This window comes from Triticum urartu, chromosome 1A, assembly GCF_056163025.1.
Source record: "Triticum urartu cultivar PI428250 chromosome 1A, HENAU_Tu73, whole genome shotgun sequence".
Taxonomy (NCBI): domain Eukaryota; kingdom Viridiplantae; phylum Streptophyta; class Magnoliopsida; order Poales; family Poaceae; genus Triticum; species Triticum urartu.
This window is the reverse complement of record NC_141873.1, coordinates 5,139,312-5,159,680: the sequence shown is the minus strand read 5'-3', so window position 1 is coordinate 5,159,680 and position 20,369 is coordinate 5,139,312. Positions and strand designations below refer to the sequence as shown.

At 45.7% G+C, this 20,369-nt stretch overlaps 1 protein-coding gene and 1 pseudogene across 2 annotated transcripts in view; one reads left to right on the top strand and one right to left on the bottom strand.

The window, feature by feature from the left end:
• Positions 1-20,369, top strand: part of LOC147988184 (disease resistance protein RGA5-like) — a 120,260-nt gene that overhangs the window by 12,136 nt on the left and 87,755 nt on the right. The window lies entirely within an intron of this gene.
• On the bottom strand, positions 8,032-9,860 carry LOC125529169 (AAA-ATPase At3g28580 pseudogene; annotated as a pseudogene).

The window sequence follows — 20,369 nt, the reverse complement described above, 5'->3', positions numbered from 1 at the left end:
ACAAGTCCAACTGTAACCTACCTCGTACACTATAGTCGACACAACTCCAACAAACTCCACCTTGGCGAATATACTCCACCACCCTGAATTCGTCAATGCGTCAAATTTCCATGTACATTGGACTTGAGCTTATCCCGTGAGCACCGCTGCTACTCCAAAGACTCCATATGACTCCACCCGCAACTTGTAGTCCCTTCTTTTCCTTGACCACAGTCAACACTCGAGCAAAGTTAAATTCCACATTACTCTAGTTTGTGCTCCCAACTTCCAGAGTATCAGTCCAACGCCATCACACACTGATCATCGACCTACGTGAAAGTGAACAACTCACATATTGGGTGTCACACATAAGAGTTACCTGAACTCAACATCACCGCTCCTTTCTTGACAGCCTGTCTGAAACTTGAAGGAATTTCACCGTTGCTTGTAGTCATCCCGAGTCAAATTTGCAGTTGTCTCACCACATGTATGACCACCAGAGCCCTGGCCCGTCTCCATGTCCCGTGCATACCGCACGCCTCGCCGCTATTACCGCGTCGAGCCTCCGCTGTCCCAGTCGAGTCTCAAGGGTAGCGAACCCACACCACTCAACCCCCACTGCAGAGTACCATCGATCATCACCGACCGATGACGAGTTTCACACTTCCATCAGACCACTGGGCTCCAGTCCGAACTGCATGTCACTCGCTTTTTCCCGCCTGCTGAATAGGCTTCGGTCCCGTCGACTTACGCCGTAGCCCCTCAATCCAGCTCCACCTTCAACATGACTCCATGGTAGATGATCAATCCATCCCTGCGCCTCATCGACTTCAAGCTCCGTGTATACATCACCTTGAATCAATCCCGCGCCATAGTCTTGTCGAAGCCGCACAAGCCTCGGGCATGTGCACCACGTGTTTCCACGTCCAGAAGTCGGTCACCATCAGCATCACGCTCCTATGTCGTCATCGCTGATCCACCACCATCTTCTGTACCAACCGACTCACGTCGATCCATCAGATTGCCTAGTCCGACCCATCCGAACTCGTTCGACTGTATGACACGCTCGAGGCTCCCAAATCATCTTCCGCGAATTTCCATCCATCACACATAATTCCATCTTAGCTGGCATGACTTGCCGCAACGCCCTCAAGCATCCCTGTTGTGCCAACAAATTTTTCATCCATTGCCTGCCATAACCCAAGGTTTTTAGTCCATCGAACTTCTCCACCTCAAACCTAATACCCGTTGGCACCATGATTCTTTGTACGGCTGACCCATGAAAAAATAACCAAGCTGCTACCAGACGCAACGCCCTGCAGTCCGTGTACATCTAGCAAATTCCAACCAAAAATTATTCTTGTCTTCACGTGTGTAGCTCCATGGCACTCAACCCAGATGCTGGCTAATTGCCTTGTCCAAGCACTTGGCAATTCCGATGGATGCACATATTCCTTGATGGATTTCTTTCACCGATTGATTTGCCTGCCTGTCCGTGTCAGTACTATGGAGACTCGGTCTCCCTTTTTTTTTGTCTTCAAACAAATCTCCGGCAAGCTCATGAGTTCCTGCGTGGCGTGGGACAACATCATCGAGCCAGCTCCGCCGCACCTGTGCTCGGCCACGCACCACGACCGAGCCGGCTGCTCCACAGCCCGCTGGGCCTTTGCCTCGCGTGAACGCCCTGGGCCTTGCCTGGACTAGCTGCTCCCCGGCCGCTCGCACAAGTCCCACGCATCCCAACTCGCCGAGATCGTATCGATTTGACGCTTGCCTAGCTCAGTGCCGCCGCCTGTACGCTCGCCCGATGGATCCACACGATCAATCGCCGCACGTCTGCTGCCGCCGATGCTTTCGCCTCCCGTCTATCAATCCGATCCCGTCGAGAACTCCGCCAGCTTTCCGATTGCTTGTTTTCCAATCTCGTCGAGCGCCACGCCGCAGCCGGCTGCATCTCAGACTTGATATTTTCTTTGGATCAACAATCCATAACCTCCGAACAACCTAGCTCATGATACCACTTGTTAGAATAAATCCGAGGCATACCGTCGATCCTCCGAGGACCAAGCAATCACACGAGCACGACACCGAGATTTGTTAACGAGGTTCACCGATATGGCTACATCCCCGGGGCCTGAATACGGACGCTCCTCCCCGTGACACCGTCACAATACCGCACACCGGCCACCTGGGGGCCGGCACATGCCGCCGGCTCCCCCTTGCGAGCCTGTGCTATTATGTTGGCATGGGTTACATCGTGTGTCTACCCCCGCTATATAAGAGAGGCCTAGGATACAAGTGTCCTATTAGGACACGACTCTATATCCTATCTAAACACAATACAACTACAAGTCCAACTGTAACCTACCTCGTACACTATATTCGACACAACTCCAACACACTTTTATTAGGTAACTTCGAGAGCCTGTCATTCATTCCTTCTCATCTTCAATAGAAGGATCGGGTACCAGCTTCAAAGCACTGATAGACCCACCCTAGACCTATAAATAGTTCAGTGTGTGCCGTGAGTTCATCCGCAATTCAACGCTGTCGTCTTGGGCAGAGAGCAAGAAGCTCAAGGTCTGCGGGTGCCTAGTATAAGAGATGCCGCAGCAAGGATCTCCCGGAGGGTGCTCAGCGAGGAGGAGCGCACCGCCGAAAACGTCTACATACAAGTAAGTGCACTGCCGGTTTAGCCTTCTTTTGTAGGTGATGTTGTGAATCTAAGAGTTGGTGAAGATTTGTGTTATTTCCATGGTTCATCTGAAGCAAGTGGAAAAAAAGTCTGGACTAAACCAAACTGAAGTGTGTTTACCTACTATATTTATTCTGCAGAAGATGGAGAGGGAGAAACTGGAAAAGTTGAGGATGAAGAAGGCGACGCAGCAAAGAGCGCCGAAGGAAACAACGAGGTAATAACAAACCAAACAAACCATATTTACAGGCCTCCAATGATATTAACTTGTGGTTTCTCTTTTATTTTTACTAGCAAAAATGCCCGTGCGTTACAATGGGAGAGAAAATCTTCCATGTTTAGCTCGTGGGTACGTGCGTTGTCATGAGAGAACACTCACATATGTCATGCTATCAAGATTCGTCTTAACCAAAACCTAATTATCCATTTGTTAATGTATCTACATCTGCATTTGTCTACATAAAGAGATATGTAGTTGAATGCCCATTACTATGGAAAAAAATATCAACTGATTGCAACTTTCTCATTTCCAAATTAAACCGAGGCACCTTGACCACCCTGAAGTCTCTTTTCACCCAAACAACATAAATCTACTTTAGTCACGACCAATGCTGGACAAAAGTCTCCGATGAAAAAATACTATGGATCAAAGGTACTTTGTGACCATAGTTTGGCTAAGAGTGTATGTATTCCCGTCCTTGACAATCAACATTTTTCCATATCCTCTTAGATATTTCCGGAAACATCATACATAAATATCACGCTTAGCAATTTCAACCATGGTATAGTCTGAATCTCAATGCAAAAGTTAAGAACATGCATCCTACTGACTTCTGCATCTCAGGTTCAGAACCATTTTAAGTAAACAACTAAGCATTGTTGCCATGGTTACAAATTAAATCGGGTTAAATTAGCAATGAAGTGTATAACAGACCAGACAAAATTTGAGTTAATACATACACTACAATCATTGTGATCTATATGTTCGACTTACCTAAACAAATATTAATAAGAGGAGTAGGCCTGATCAACATATATATAGAAACAAACAAACAAACAAACAAAACTATCAGCACCGAACATCTTGGCATGTACATTCATTTTTTCCTAACTAATATTGCAGCTCAAAAGCTTATATTCCTCTTATAAAATGCGGCCAGTTTTACCCTCTTTCTTTTGCTTTTTTTCCGTGAGCCTTTCCACCTCCTTCTTATCAGGCCAAAGGCCCGTTTGGCCGACACAGAAGCCCATCTGGCTAGTATACGCTGCTAGTCCACATCGTTTACGTAGAATGATTTGATTTGCTAAAAATACGTTTATGTGTTACTCAATAAAAAATTTACTCCCTCCTTCCATCTATATAGGGCCTAATGCGTTTTTTAAAATCGCCTTTGACTATTGACAAGATTAATAATACATGACATGCACAATGTGAAAATTATATCATTGAAAGCTCCTTTCACGCACGAATATAACGGTGTGCTTTGTGTAAGTTGCATGTCATATATTATCGCTCTAATATTTGGTCAAAGTTAGCCTTGAAAAACGCATTAGGCCCTATATAGATGGAAGGAGGGAGTACGTAGGATGAGGCGACGGACGTGGTGGATCCGATCGCTGCTACCTCTCTTTCTCTTCCCTTCTTCCTGCGTGCGATCGAAGAGGTAACGGCTTATATCCTTCGAAACCCTTGCTCCTTGTACCTCCATCTATCACCATCCTCTCCCTCTCTATCAGCCCCTCGAGCACAGCCGTCCGATCCCTCTCAGCGAGGCCGGCCGCCGCACCCCTCTCCCGAGCTCGACCGAGCCCGTGGCCAATGGCGCTGCCGAACTCTCCTGCTGCTGCATCGTCGGGCTACAACTGCCTCCCCGTTTTCTGCCCTCCATTCGGCTTCCTTCAGCGTACTGAGGCCATGGACACCTCCTACACGCGTATGCAGCGCAGCGTGCTCCATTGACCTGAACTCCTCCCTGCTTACAGTTGGACTCTGTGTAGTATTGTGTTTAGATAGGATATGGAGTCGTGTCCTAGTAGGACACTTGTATCCTAGGCCTCTCATATATAGCGGTGGTAGACACACGATGTAAACTATGTCAACATAATAGCACCGGAACGCAGGGGAAGCCGGCGGCATGTGCCGGTGTCCAGGGCGACCGGGTGCGGTATTGTAGCGGTATCATGGGAGGAGCGCCCATATTCAGGCCCCGGGGATGTAGCCATATCGGTGAACCTTGTTAACAAATCTCGGTGTCGTGCCCGTGTGATTGCTTGGCCCTAGGATGATCGATGATATGGCTCGAATTTATTCTAACAAGTGGTATCATGAGCTAGGTTGTTCGGAGGCTGGGATCATTGGTTTAGAGGATGGATTATCGTTGTTCGCGGTGCGTTATACAAGAGATCGAAGAAGGCAATCAGAAGCGGTGGCAGCAGGTCTTGAGCGTTCAGGAGATCTCGCCGAGATCGGATGCGGTGATGGTGCAAACATGCAATCGGCAGAAGTTCTCAAGGCGTGGCGAGCGAGTAGCGGCCTGTGGCTGGAGATTGGCTGGTGCAGAGAAGCTACTGGTTCGTGGTATGTCTGGCGCCTGGCGAGACGCGCGATGCAGCCGGAGGCAAAAGGTGCGCAGAGCCGCAAAAGCTGGACGCGAGATTTGTTTAGGAAAAAAGGGACCGAGTCCCAGGAGAGGAGTTATCCTAGTGGACGAGACCGCGGACGTGCAACATCAAGGCATAAAAGCATCCATCGTTGAAAGGCAAGGACATGGGCAAGCAAAGCTAGCATTGAAAATTGAGTCAGAGAGTGACCTCACGTGAAGACCAGAAGCTATCGTTGGATTTGCTACTAGTATAAGCAGTGTACCTGGGGATCACAGGAAGAGTGCTCAGATATTTTTTCACGGGTTAGCCGTACAAAGAACCATGGCGCCAACGGGTACCAGGTTTGAGGTGGGGAAGTTCAATGGAACTGGAAACCTTGGGTAATGGCAGACAAGGATGAAAAATTGTTGGCACAATAGTGAATGCTTGAAGGCGTTGTGGGATGTCAAGCCAGGCGAAGGATGTAGACTGTGAGGAGTTGCAGATGGTTGCAGTTCGGGAAGTTCGGCTGGGTTAGACTTGTTAGTCTGACGGATCGACGCAAGTCGGTTGGTACAGAAGACGGTGGTGGGATCGGCGACAATGACATACGAGCGTGAAGCTGATAGTGAACGACTTCTGGGGCATGGAAACACGTGGCGCAGGCCCGAGGCTTGTGAGGCTTTGACAAGACTATGGCGCGCGATTGATTCAAGGTGGTGTATACACAGAGCTTGAATTCGATGAGGCGCGGGGTGGACTGATCATGTACCATGGGGTCATGTTGAAGGTGGAGCTGGAGTCTGGAAGACTTCACTCAGTGCTGATTGAGGGGCTACGGCGTAAGTCGACAGAGAGTCGAAGCCTATTCAGCGGGCAAAGCGAGTGAAACGTAGTTCGGACTGGAGCCCAGTGGTCTGATGGAAGCGTGAAACTCGTCATCGGTCGGTGATGATCGATGGTACTCTGCAGTGGGGGTTGAGTGGTGTGGGTTCGCGACCCTTGAGACTCGACCGGGACAGCGGAGGCTCGACGCGATAATGGCGGCGAGGCGTGCGGTACGCATGGGGGCATGGAGACGGACCAAGGCTCTGGTGGTCATACATGTGGTGAGACAACTGCGAATTTGACTTGGAATGACTACAAGCAATGATGAAATTCCTTCAAGTTTCACACAGGGGGTCAAGAAAGAAGCGGTGATGTTGAGTTCAGGTAACTCTTATGTGTGACACCCAATATGTGAGTTGTTCATTTTCACGCAGGTCAGTGATCAGTGTGTGATGGCGTTGGACTGATACTCTGAAAGTTGGAAGCACAAACCAGAGTAACAAGGAACTTAATTTTGCTCGAGTGTTGACTGTGGTCAAGAAAAGAAGGGACTACAAGTTGCAGATGGAGTCACATGGAGTCTTGGAGTAGCAGCGGTGCTCATGGAATAAGCTCAAGTCCAATGTACATGGAAGTTTGACGCATTGACGAATTCAAGATGGTGAAGAATATTCGCCAAGGTGGAGTTTGTTAGAGTTGTGTCGAATATTGTCTACAAAGTAGGTTACAGTTGGACTCTGAGTAGTATTGTGTTTAGATAGGATATGGAGTTGTCTCCTAGTAGGACACTTGTATTCTAGGCCTCTCATAGCACCGGAACGCGGGAGAAGCCGGCGGCATGTGCCGGTGTCCAGGGCGACCGGGTGCGGTATTGTAGCGGTATCATGAGGAGGAGCACTCATAGTCAGGCCCCGGGGATGTAGCCATATCGGTGAACCTCGTTAACAAATCTTGGTGTCGTGCTCGTATGATTGCTTGGTCCTAGGATGATCGACGGTATGCCTCGGATTTATTCTAACACTTCCCATGAAGAGGCGGCCAGTTCCTTCTTCTTCTCTGACTCCTTCCTACCATGACGCTCTCTCAAGCCATCTCTCCAGTTATATTCCATATTTTTCTCCGCATGGAGAAGCTGACACATTTCTTATTGATTCTCTGGACGGCTTATTAGTATCAACTCATAGATGTATATAAATTGCTGAGATTTTGCTTAAGAAAGCGAAGTGGGACTATCTAATACCGACCAACCTTTCTTCAATCCATGAAAGTAAGCTTGATCAGTTGGACACCTCCTTATACAATGAACAGGAGGTCGGGAGTTTGACTCCCTATAGTTGCATCATTATTTTTTCCACCTCCACTGGACTGCATTTGTTTTGCCTGGGCTGAGTTTGGTGGGCTGAGGCCCAAACAGCCAACGGGTCTCACAAAAAATCAGGTAAAACTAAAACTCAGGATGTTCGGGGAGAAGTCCAACTCACGTAAAACTATAACAACCTATGAAACTTTTGGCGGACGGACGAAGCTACGGACGGAAATTCGGTGGGAAGAAGTGATAACCTTTTTATTAGTAGGTATAGATATAGATATAGATTTTCATTTACCAAAAAAAAAACAATATGAAAGCTGTTTTCTCCTTGTGCTGGGATTGATGATATGCTCTCATTCTACTTATGCTCTCATTCTTCTTTTCTGGAGTTATTTATACATATATCATGTAGATGATGTGTGCTGCTGTGAAAATATGTGCTTGTTCCGCCTGCCGGTAATCCAAGCTAGCTAACTTTGTCTTAGCATCTTTCAAACAGACACATGGCCTTGCTCAAATCTCCGGCATCCTATGCACCATGATGTAGTTTCCGTCACTTGGAGTAGACAGCATGATTAATGACAGCTAAAATGAAACGGATGAGGGTACAAGGCATAGTATAAAATTCAAAGAAAATTATATCTTTAATCAAATTTCCCAATAATAAGACATGAGGAGTATTACCGCGCGTAAATGCATGGCTAGGTTGCACAAGTTTTGAGTAGATCACACATACAAACACCAACTACAGCCTGAACGAGAAGAAATTAAATGCATCAAGTTTAAATTTTGAGCACCTGGCGATGCGCAACACACTTTCAAAACACGTACTGCGATGTGCTAACACGCGGCCGGCCTCGTCCTTCCATTCTTCTTCTTGTATGTCCGCCTTTATTTAGCTTCGGCTGCCTCCAACATCTGTATGGACAATTTCTTCCTTCGCTGTCGCTTTATCCGTGGCCGCGTTGACCTGGCGTTTTTTCAGAGCCTCCACGAGACGCTTGAGCCGCGCGTCAGCATACTCCTCCTCCGTGCGCTTGAGGCATGCGTCAGCATCCTCCTCCTCCGTGCGCATCAGGTGCCCGGCAACCTCCGCCGGGGACATGTCCACCTCCTGCAGCAGCTTACCTATCTCTGTGAACAGCTCGAAGAAATGGTGGGCGGTGATGGTGATGTCCAGGTAGTTCTTGGCCAGCACCTTGAAGGCCTCGAAGCGACAATAAGACATCTCGATATGCTTGTCCATCCTGCCTGGCCGGATCAGCGCTGGGTCCAGCTTGTCCATGTTGTTGGTGGTGAAGATGATGATACGCTCGCTGCCGCACGCCGACCACAGCCCGTCAATGAAGTTGAGCATCCCACAAAGGGTCAGCTTGGTGCCGTCGGCGTCCTCCCCTCTCTCTTTCTTCTGAATGAAGAGCTTCCGGAGCTCTGTGTTATCGCTCTCATCGCCGGACTTCTTGTCCCTGCGCTTGCATTTGCTGGTAAAGTCGACGGAGCGGTCAATGTCCTCGATGACGATGATGGACTTTCCCTTCGTCTGAATGAAGAGCTTCCGGAGCTCTGTGTTGTCATTGACCGCCGTGAGCTCGAGGTCGTAGATATCATACTCAAGGTGGTTGGATATGGCGGCGATCATCGTGGACTTTCCAGTGCCGGGGGGGCCAAAGAGCAGTTACCCACGCTTCCATGCCTTGCCGACCTTGTCGTAGTAGCCCTTTCCTTGTCGGAAGGCATTGAGGTCGTTGATGACGGCCTGCTTCTCCGTGGGGTCCATGGCAAGCGTATCGAACGTCGCCGGGTGCTGGAACGCCACGTGGCTCCAGCAATTCTTTCCATCTGTGCTGTTGGTGAAGAGGCGGCGCTGACGGTTGTTGGCGATGACGGTGCGGCCCTCTCCAAGGACGTGGGGCAGATATGAATCTTTGAATTTGTTGCGGAAGCTGCAATGGAATGAAACTCGGTAGAAGCGGCGCTCCTCATCACTAGGGTGTCGGATGAAGACTCTGGAACGTAGGCGCTCCGTGTAGGCGAACCACCAGAGTTTGGTGCCTTGGAAGGTGTCGATGATCTCCTGTTCGTCGTCAACAAAGAAATGGGGTTCCCGTTCGCCACTGCCGAGCTCGGCCTTGAGCTTGTGCGCCCCATCGGTACAATGGCGGGAGATGTAGGCCTCAATCGCAACGAACAACTCGCTGCGTTCGAAACGGTTGGCGGTGTACTCGGGGATGGTGATATGTACGGTTGACGTAAAGAAAGCGGTGGCCTTGTTGATAAACAGTTTGAACCTGTGATGGTTCATTGCCAAGGTGATGAGGCCAGCTAAGAACGCCAGAGCTGATCCATCCCCGGCCCACACGTCCTTGGACACCATGGCCGGGTTGGGTAGTTTGGCTTGCTAGATAAGTTTTGGAAGCAACAGCTAGCTCTAAATTGATGAAACCAAAACAAAGGTAGCTACCTAGCTCGACATTAGCGCTGCTGTTGCATTGATCGGCTGATATGTCAAAACATATATATAGAGCCCTGGCTTGGCGCTGCTCTAGCAAGCTGTTGCAGATTGGAGCCCCTCTGAACCGTGACCACCGGTCGTAGTAGGTTCCCCAGAGTACTGAATTCGGATGCTAATCGGACTCCGTCTTTTCCACCCGCTGTCGCCCAGCGCCACGAATGCCACCTGCCGGCGAGGGCGAAGAATCACATGGCACTGAAAGCGACTCCGCCAGTCTAGGGCCACAAGCCATACCATCCCCAGCCCCTGCTCAGCTGGACAGGTGCGAGCTCTCCGTTGTGAATGTGTGAACGCTGCCGACCGGCGAAGGACCTCCCATTCAAGCCTACCCTGGACCTCAATTACCCCTGCTCGCCACGTTGCGTCGTACCTGTGTGAGTGTCGCCTGCTGGCGACCAACCAGATAGGAATCACGTTCAAGACGACGCCGACTACTGGGACCTCATGCCCTGTCCTCCAACCTCTACTCGACACGTAGCAGCAGTGACCTCTCGCACCATCCGCCTAAGAACAAGTACAACATAGTGACGTAGGCAGGCTATAAGAGATGCCACTCCAAATTTATGCCTAGGTGGAGGAGAGAAAAGAGAAGTGGAACACAAGCTTACAGCTAGCTATAGTAGGAGTGATTATATGTCTAGAGTTAAGGGTGAACTTAAACTCATTAGTAAACATGCTTCTATGGTTAACACTCAAGTAGAATAACTCAAACTGGTTTGCTCAATGAATTAAATGATAAAGAAATGATAATGTTGTTAAAGTTATGACTAGAGGGGGTAAAATGACTCAGGAACCTTTGTATCCTGAGGGCCACCCTAAGAGGATTGAGCAAGATTCTCAGAGAAATAATGTTGTTGCACCTAGTCCTTCTAAGAAGAAAAAGAAAAATGATAGGACTTTCATGCTTCTAGTGAACCTGTTGTTGACACAACTGAAAATTCCAATGATATTTCTATTTCTGATGCTGAAACACAATCTGATGATGAACATGAACCCAGGGATAATGTTAATAATGATGTTCATGCTGATGCTCAACCTAGTAATAACAATGATGTAGAGATTGAACCTGCTCTTGATCTTGATAACCCACAATCAAAGAATCAACGTTATGATAAGATAGACTTCGTTGCTATGAAGCACGGTAAAGAAAGAGAACAATGGGTTCAGAAACCCTTGCCTTTTCCTACTAAACCATCCATGAAAAAGGATGATGAGGATTTTGAGCACTTTGCTGAAATGATTAGACCTATCTTTTTATGTATGCATTTTACTGATATGCTTAAAATGAATCCTTATGCTAAATACATGAAAGATATTGTTACATATAAAAGAAAGATTCCGGAAACTGAAATTTCTGCCATACTTGCTAATTATATTTTTAAGGGTGGAATACCAAAGAAACTTGGAGATACATGAGTACCAACTATACCATGCTCCATTAAAAGAAACTATGTTAAAACCTCTTTATGTGATCTTGGAGTCGGTGTTAGTGTTATGCCTCTCTCTTTATATCGTAGACTTGAATTGAATAAGTTGACACCTACTAAAATATCTTTGCAAATGGCCGATAAATCAACCGCTATACCTGTCGGTATTTGTGAGGATGTGCCTGTCGTGGTTGCAAACGTTACTATCTTAACGGACACTACTAAGGAAAAGCCTATACACAGGATCTTACTAGCAGCGAGTTTTGAAATAAGGCGCTCGTTGCTGAAATAAAAGTAGCAGTAGCGGGCCTCCACTAAGCCACGCTACTGCTATAATTCCCACGAACCCACCGCGAAGCTAGTTATAGCAGCAGCGCGTTAACTAGAAGGGCGCTACTGCTAGGTAGTTTAGCAGTAGCGTCTTTACCTACACCGCGCTACTGCTAAAACTAGCTACTCCCACCACCCACGCTCTATCCGATCCACACTCACACTCACACTCACTCGATCTCCCCCTCAACCCCCGCGGCGGTCCTCCCCCGCTGGCTGCCGTCGCCTACCCCTCCTCCCTCTGCGCCGCCGTCACCTCCTCCTCCTCGCTGGACTCGGTACCGCCCTCCTCCTCCGTCCTCCCTCGACTCACCGCCTGCCAGCCCCTCCTTGCTCCGCCCTTCCTCCTCCGTCCTACTCTCTCCTCCCTCCTACAGCCGCCCCTCCTTCTCCCTCCTCCCTCCTCCATCCACAACCCCTCCTTCCTACTAAAATTTGATTTAGTAGGCTAGTTCATATGCAACATTTTGATTTAGTTCATATGATTTAGTTGATTTAGTAGGCTAGTTGATTTAGAACATTTTGATTTTGTTGATTTAGTAGGCAAGTTGATCTAGTAGGCTAGTTGATTTAGTTGATTTATAGAACATTTTGATTTAGTGGATTTAGTAGGCAAGTTGATTTAATAGGCTAGTTGATTTAGTTGACTTATAGAACATTTTGATTTAGTTGATTTAGTATGCTAGTTGATAGCTCTGAAGATTTGGCACCACCTAGCTAGATCTTAGAATTATAATTGTCCATCAAATTGCTTCTCGCGGAAGAAGAGTCAAATTGCTTCTCGCGGAAGATTTGGCATTTTTCTGTTGGTTCTATTGTAGAAGGTGTTAGTAAGGTATGAAAATATAACTGAAGAAGAACCAAAAAATCACATGCTACAGTTTTTCTTTCATGTGAAGTGCATCATTAATCCTTTGCTCATATTGCTTTAGGAAAATGGCGCCACCACCACCACCACCACCACCACCATGTCGATTGTGCAAGTCAAGGTGCGCTAGCAGCCTTGCAACTGGCAAGCTTTTCAGCATCTACTTCCAGCCGAGTTTTTGTCATGCGACGGTAAGAAATTATATGAAATGTACCAACTATTTTATTTTTAGTGTTGGCATTACTGCATTGTGTCATTTTACTTCCTTTACACAGATCATTACATGGAATGTGAGGTTGAAATTCAACAAGCTGACAGGAGACACTGTGACATTTGAGACCCCTGGGGGGCCGTACACTATGGTGGTCAAGAAAGGACGTAATATTTCGAAGATTGGAGGAGATGGATGGGCCCGTTTCCTCGCCCGCGTGCATCTTACTGATGGTGAGTTGATCACCTTCTACTTCAGAGCAGAAATACCCAAACTGGCTATCATTTATATCAACCTGGTGGAAGATGATGAAGATGACGAAGATGATGAAGATAATGAGGACCCACTCGATGAAGATGATGAGGACCCACTTCATGAAGCCATCGTAGCTCCAAGAATGAGGCTGAGAGAGGAGGAGGTGTGCAACCTATGGGACATAATTCCACCACATGCTAACTTTGTCGGGGTGCCATTCGTGACCCGCCTGACAAATACCATGGTCGATCGACATGATATGGTATGTTATACTTACAAATGCAAATTACCCGATGATATGCTTAGTGTAGAGTCCAATGATATGTTGTATGGAATCTAGTCGATGGTATGCTTTAGTTTAGAGTTTGATCACATGCTTATTAGTGTAGAATCTAAGGAACTATTAATAGTGTAGATAATACATATATACTTATTTGCAAGAGTATGTGCGAGGTTATTTATTAATTGATATGTTTTTCTTATTCAGAAATTGGGAAAGAGCCTATCTGTGAGTTATGGTATCGAGCCAGATGAAGAAGGCTCAGCTAGACTACGCCTAACAGCGAGGGGCTCCGTCACGACCTGTACTTACCGCGTGGACACGGACGGTCGCACACACTCAAACTCGGTTGGGTGGAAGAGATTCCTCGATGGCAAGAATCTTCATGTTGGACAGGCCATCCTAATTACTATCACGAACACCAACCGCCCAGGCTTGAGGATGATGATCGTCTTCGATATCATCTAGAACTACATATGTGTGTGTGGCTATATCATCTAGAACTACATATGATGATCGTCGTTGATATCATCTAGAACTACATATGATGATCGTCGTCGATATCATCTAGAACTACATATGATGATCGTGGTCGATATCACCTAGTACCGCTTGAGGATGCATGTTGACTATATATGAAATTGTTATCTAGTACTCCCTACTGGGCGCGCCCCCTGTCTCTTGGGCCCCCTGTTGGCCCTCCGATGCCCATCTTCTGCTATATGAAGGCTTTCAGCCTGGAAAAAATCATAAGCAAGCTTACGGGACAAAACTCCGCCGCCACGAGGCGGAACCTTGGCGGAACCAATCTAGGGCTCTGGCGGAGTTGTTCTGCAGGGGAAACTTCCCTACGGGATGGGGAAATCATCACCATCGTCATCATCAACGATCCTCTCATCGGGAGGGGGTCAATCTCCATCAACATCTTCAGCAGCACCATCTTCTCTCAAAACCCTAGCTCATCTCTTGTATCCAAACTTGCATCAAAACCACAAATTGGTACCTGTGGGTTGATAGTACTGTTGATTACTCCTTGCTCCTTGTAGTTGATTCTAATTGGTTTACTTGGTGGAAGATCATATGTTCAGATCCTTAATGCATATTAATACTCCTCTGATCATGAACATGAATATGCTTTGTGAGTAGTTACGTTTGTTCCTGAGGACATGGGTGAAGTCTTGCTATTAGTAGTCATGTGAATTCCTGAGGACATGCGTTGCTTCGTAAGGGGCTGATTTGGATCCACTAGTTTCATGCTATGGTTAGGTTTACCTTAATACTTATTTTGTAGTTGCGGATGCTTGCAATAGGGGTTAATCATAAGTGGGATGCTTATCCAAGAAAGGGCAGTACCCAAGCACCGGTCCACCCACATATCAAATTATCAAAGTACCGAACGCGAATCATATGAGTGTGATGAAAACTAGCTTGACAATAATTCCCATGTGTCCTCGGGAGCGCTTTTCTCATTATAAGAAATTGTCCAGGCTTGTCCTTTGCTACAAAAAGGATTGGTCCACCTTGCTGCACTTTATTTACTTTCATTTCTTGTTACCCGTTACAAATTATTTTATCACAAAACTATCTGTTACCTATAATTTCAGTGCTTGCAGAGAATACCTTACTGAAAACCGCTTGTCATTTCCTTCTGCTCCCCGTTGGGTTCGACACTCTTACTTATCGAAAGGACTACGATAGATCCCCTATACTTGTGGGTCATCAGAAACATCCCTCCGAGAGGGCTAAATCGTCATCACCATTGATCCTCTCAGCGAGATGGGGTCAATCTCCATCAACATCTTCACCAGCACCATCTCCTCTCAAACCCTAGTTCATCTCTGGTATCCGATCCTTGTCTCAAAACCTCAGATTGGTACTTGTGGGTTGCTAGTAGTGTTGATTACTCCTTGTAGTTGATGCTAGTTGGTTTATTCGGTGGAAGATCATATGTTCAGATCCTTAATGCAAATTTATACCCCTCTGATTATGAACATGAATATGATTTGTGAGTAGTTACGTTTGTTCTTGAGGACATGGAAGAAGTCTTGTTATAAGTAATCGTGTGAATTTGGTATTCGTTTGATATTTTGATGAGATGTATGTTGTCTCTCCTCTAGTGGTGTTATGTGAACGTCGACTACATGACACTTCACCATGACTTGGGCCTAGGGGAAGGCATTGGGAAGTAATAAGTAGATGATGGGTTGCTAGAGTAACAAGAGCTTAAACCCTAGTTTATATGTTGCTTCGTAAGGGGCTGATTTGGATCCATATGTTTCATGCTATGGTTAGGTTTACCTTAAATCTTCTTTCGTAGTTGTGGATGCTTGCGAGAGGGGTTAATCATAAGTGGGATGCTTGTCCAAGGAAGGGCAGTACCCAAGCACCGGTCCACCCACATATCAAATTATCAAAGTAACAAACGCGAATCATATGAGCATGATGAAAACTAGCTTGACAATAATTCCCATGTGTCCTCGGGAGCACTTTGCTTTATATAAGAGTTTTTCCAGGTTTGTCCTTTCCTATAAAAAGGATTGGGCCACCTTGTTGCACCTTAGTTACTTTTTTACTTGTTACTAGTCACGAATTACCTCATCACAAAAATATCTGTTACCGATAATTTCAGTGCTTGCAGAGAATACCTTACTGAAAACCACTTGTCATTTCCTTCTGCTCCTCGGTTGGTTCGACACTCTTACTTATCGAAATGACTACGATAGATCCCCTATACTTTTGGTTCATCAAGACTCTTTTCTGGTGTCCTTGCTGGGGAGTGAAGCGCCTTTGGTAAGTAAACATTTATATACGGAACAACCTGAAGGTGTTGTACGAGATTTTTTATATGGAACAACTTGAAGGTGTTGTTATTATTGGAAAAGAAAAGCTTGTCTGTGAGTTAAAGAAAAATCTTGTTATGATACGAAGCAATCTCCTAGGCAGTGGCACATGAGATTTGACACTTTTATGCTCTCTCAAGGATTCAAAAGGTCTTATTATGATATATGTGTTTATTTGAGAACTCTCAATGGTTCAGACCTATATTTACTCTTTATGTTCATGATATGATAATTGTTGCGCCAGAGATTAATGAAAGAAAGAAGCAATTGAGTAATGCATTTGAGTCGAAGGATTTGGATACAACAAAGAAAATACTTGACACGGAAATATCCATATATAGACCATCTGGAAAAGTATATCTAAGTCAGAAGGGATATATTGATAAAGTTCTTCGACATTTTAATATGCATAATGCCAAGCCGGTGAGTACTCCGTTAGCTGGACACTTCAAACTATCATCATCCTAGTGTCCTAAATCAGATGCTGATATTGACTACATGTCTGGAGTTTTCTATTCGAGTGCAGTTGGTTCACTTATGTATGCCATGGTTTGTTCTCGTCCGGATTTATCGTATGCGTTGAGTGTTGTGAGTAGATACATGGCTAATCCTGGAAAAGAGCATTGTAAAGAAGATCAGTGGATTTTCAGATACCTACGAGGTAGTTCTAATGCTTATTTACAGGTTGGGAAAACTGGAGATGGACTTTTTGGTTTGTTGATTCTGATTTTACTGGTGATTTGGATAAGAGAAGATCGCTAACAGGTTATGTTTTCACCATTGATTGTTGTGCTGTGAGTTGGAGAGAAACTTTGCAGTTTATTCCGGCTTGTTCCACTACTGATGCTGAGTATATGGCGATTTCCGAGGCATACAAAGAAGATATCTAGTTGAGGGGTTTGTATGCTGAGCTTTGTGGAGATTAATCTTGCCCTATCGTATTTTCTGACAGTCAAAGTGCCATATGTCTTACAAAGAACAATGTATCATGAGAGAACAAAGCACCTTGATGTCAGATATCACTATATTCGAGATGTTGTTGCTGAAGTTGATTTAAAGTTTTGCAAGATAAGTACTCATGATAATCCCGTTCATATGATGACAAAGCCAGTTCAAAACAATAAGTTTGAGCTTTGCCCGGTCTGCTATTTCTCAGTAGTCCTATGGACTTTAACACACAAGGTGTTTATGCTGATTTGGATGCAGTTATTTAATTTCTTCTACTACTGGACGAAATTTGCCTTAAGGTGGAGATTGGTAAGTTGTGATCCAAATTCTAGTACCATTTTGGACTAGACGTAGTACAAATGGTCTGGGCGTTGCGTTGACGTCGACACGTACGAGTATGACTCATTTACTTGTCATCCAATGACTCTTATGTATGGCCCATCATATATACCCTATGTAGTCGCACCTAAGGACGTCATGTCGTCTCGTGCTAGTAATACTCCTCCGTCATAGTGATTGCGCCTTCATGCGTCCGTGACTTTTTCCCACAAGGGTTCGCATATAAACATCTGCGTCTCTCGGGTCTCGTTGATTCTCATTTTATCTAACACTCTTGTACACCGGTAGAAAACAGGGCTTTGGTCGAAGCTCAATCTACACATTACTCCCGGTTGCATTACAAACCGGGACTAATGTGAGCATTAGTTCCGGTTCGAGCGGCTAGTGCGTCGGGCAGGCATTAGTCCCGGTTCAAATGGGACCTTTTGTCCCGGTTTGAAACACCAACCAGGACTAAAGGGTGCGATGCCCTGTAACCTTTAATACCGGTTCGAGCCACCAACCGGGACTATAGGGGTTGAGGCTTTAGTCCCGTTTGGTGGCTCTGACCGGGACTAAAGGTTACACCTTTAATCCCGGTTGGAGCCACCAACCAAGATTAAAGGGGTTCTGAAAATTGTTTTTTGTTTTCCCCATTGTTTTCTGTTTTTAGTTTCTACTTTAAATTGCTTATATCTTTTAGGATATTTTATGTTTTTGAGTGATTCTTTTTGCTTTAGATTCACAATTTTGTGTAGTTTCTGTCTGTGCCATTAGTTTTCTAATTCGAACGATTTAAATACGAATTTATTCAAATTTGCTTCAAACCCTAGATTGTGGATAATTTGTGTTTAAAAATAGTTTTTAATTTAATTCTTTTTGCTCCGAGTCACATGTCAGATTGTTGTCACAGTAAGATTAATTTGCTTATTTTTATAATAATTTAAATTAGGATTTTAATTAGAACAATATTGTTTTGCTTATATAGCTGTTTTAGTCCTTTAATTGTTGTTTTCAATTATTTTTAGTTAGTTCATTCTGTAGATTTTAATATGTTATACTATGCTTCTGTTAGACAACAGTAGATAATTTTTTATAATTAACTAATATTAAATTTGTTACTGTTTTGTATTAATAGTTGTTTAGCCTTTAATAATAGTTGATAGAATTAGTTTTGATATATTAAAAAGTAATTCCTTTTACCACTTTAACAGAATGTGACTCTGCCTTAGTTAACCTTAGTTGTGACTCTGACTGGGACGGTGCTAGTGTTGGGTTATACGGTAGGGTGTGTCGACTGCAAATTAAATTTTTTCTACAGGCATAACAACAGGAACATGCTACGGGAGATGGATCACATATCGTTACCACTAGGCACGCAGTGCCGTGCAGCGGAAGAAGAGTTAGGCAGAGCGTCCGCGTGGTTCATCTCCTCCTCGTCTGATCTCCCTTGAATAGTCGGTTGTCGAATCCCTCGTACAGGTTCACCGGAGCGGCGCAAGTGTACCGCCTCTAACGGTATCCGCGCGTGCAGGAGGAACACCGTACGGCGGACTGCTAGGTCCGATCACACAGTCGGCGACGAGTGGAGGGGGCTATTCGCAACACATGAAAACCCTAGTGACACCGCCGAAGCGATCAACCAAATGAGTGTGCCGCACCTCCACTTTATATAGGTGTCCGTCGCGGCTCAACACTTGGGCCTCGCATGGACCCTAAAGCCCAAAATCTGTTTGACCGGATCCGAGTCTGAGTAGGATGATATCTAACTCGTGGAGTCCGATCTGGCCTCACAGGTTCCTTTCCTTAAGCGCGTGACCCCTTAGATTCAACTTGGCTTGGTCGCAGGTTGGATCACCTCCGACCTGCTCGGCTGGTAGCGGCCTCTAGCAAGGCGTGTCGACCACCAAGCAGACAATGAAGCCGGTTGGCGAACCTGTACATCACACTTCCGTTCCTTTTGCCACACAATATATGTTGTCGGGCTCAAGGCGAGTCTGTCATACTTGTGCTAGCCCGACTTCTTTCACGTTCCAGTGATCCCGACCATAAACCGGAATCTCATAATCCTTGTCACATGCCCATGTTTATCCTGGTCGGATCACACGAGGGGCCCAAAGTATATCTCTCCTGATCGAAGCAGCAAATCCCATCTTGCTCAACCATATCTCACAGCATCGGTCTGGACAAGCCTGAAACCTACCTTTGAAACTACCCAGCCACGGAGTAGCATTTGGTCGGCCCAAAGCAGGTCTGTCACCATCCCGAGTACATGCGCCAGCTCAGGTCTTAGGACATAGAACGTATGTTGTACTAGAGACTCACAGATGACATATCGTTGTGTCTCATAGTTGGGTTTGTCCGACTCGGACCTTATCTCGACTCTGATTCGACTACGTCGAATCCGACCAGATCCTTTTGAGTCCATATTAACCGGTGAGCATCCAATGCTCCATGGCTAGTGAGACCAAGCCATCGACCGTGTCATATGCTAGTCTAGCCGGCTGCGCGTCCACATGGCCCTTTCGACTAGGGCCTTTTAGCACAGTCATCATACAATGCATAGTGCCACAAACAAGTCACATACTTGCTGATACACATCATTGATGAAAGTGCGTTATATCGACTAGAGGGGGGGTGAATAGGCGATTTTTATGAAATTCTTCACTGAGGAATTTGCTAGTGAGGAAATTCCTTAGCGAAGAACTACTAGCAGCGGAATAAGTACTCAGAAGTAAACATAGCAGAATACATGCATGATCATCATGATGAAATGAAGACAAACACAGAGTACAAAAAGCGTAAACATAGGATAGCACAAGATGAAGACAAACAGTCTGAAGAAATTGAACTGAGGAAATTGAGAAAGTCTTCAGTCAAAGTCTTCAAACACAGATATGAACAGACTCACAACACAGTAATGAGGAAATGAAAGTGTTGAGGAAATAGAACCAGTAAGCTTGGTGAAGACAATGATTTGGTAGAC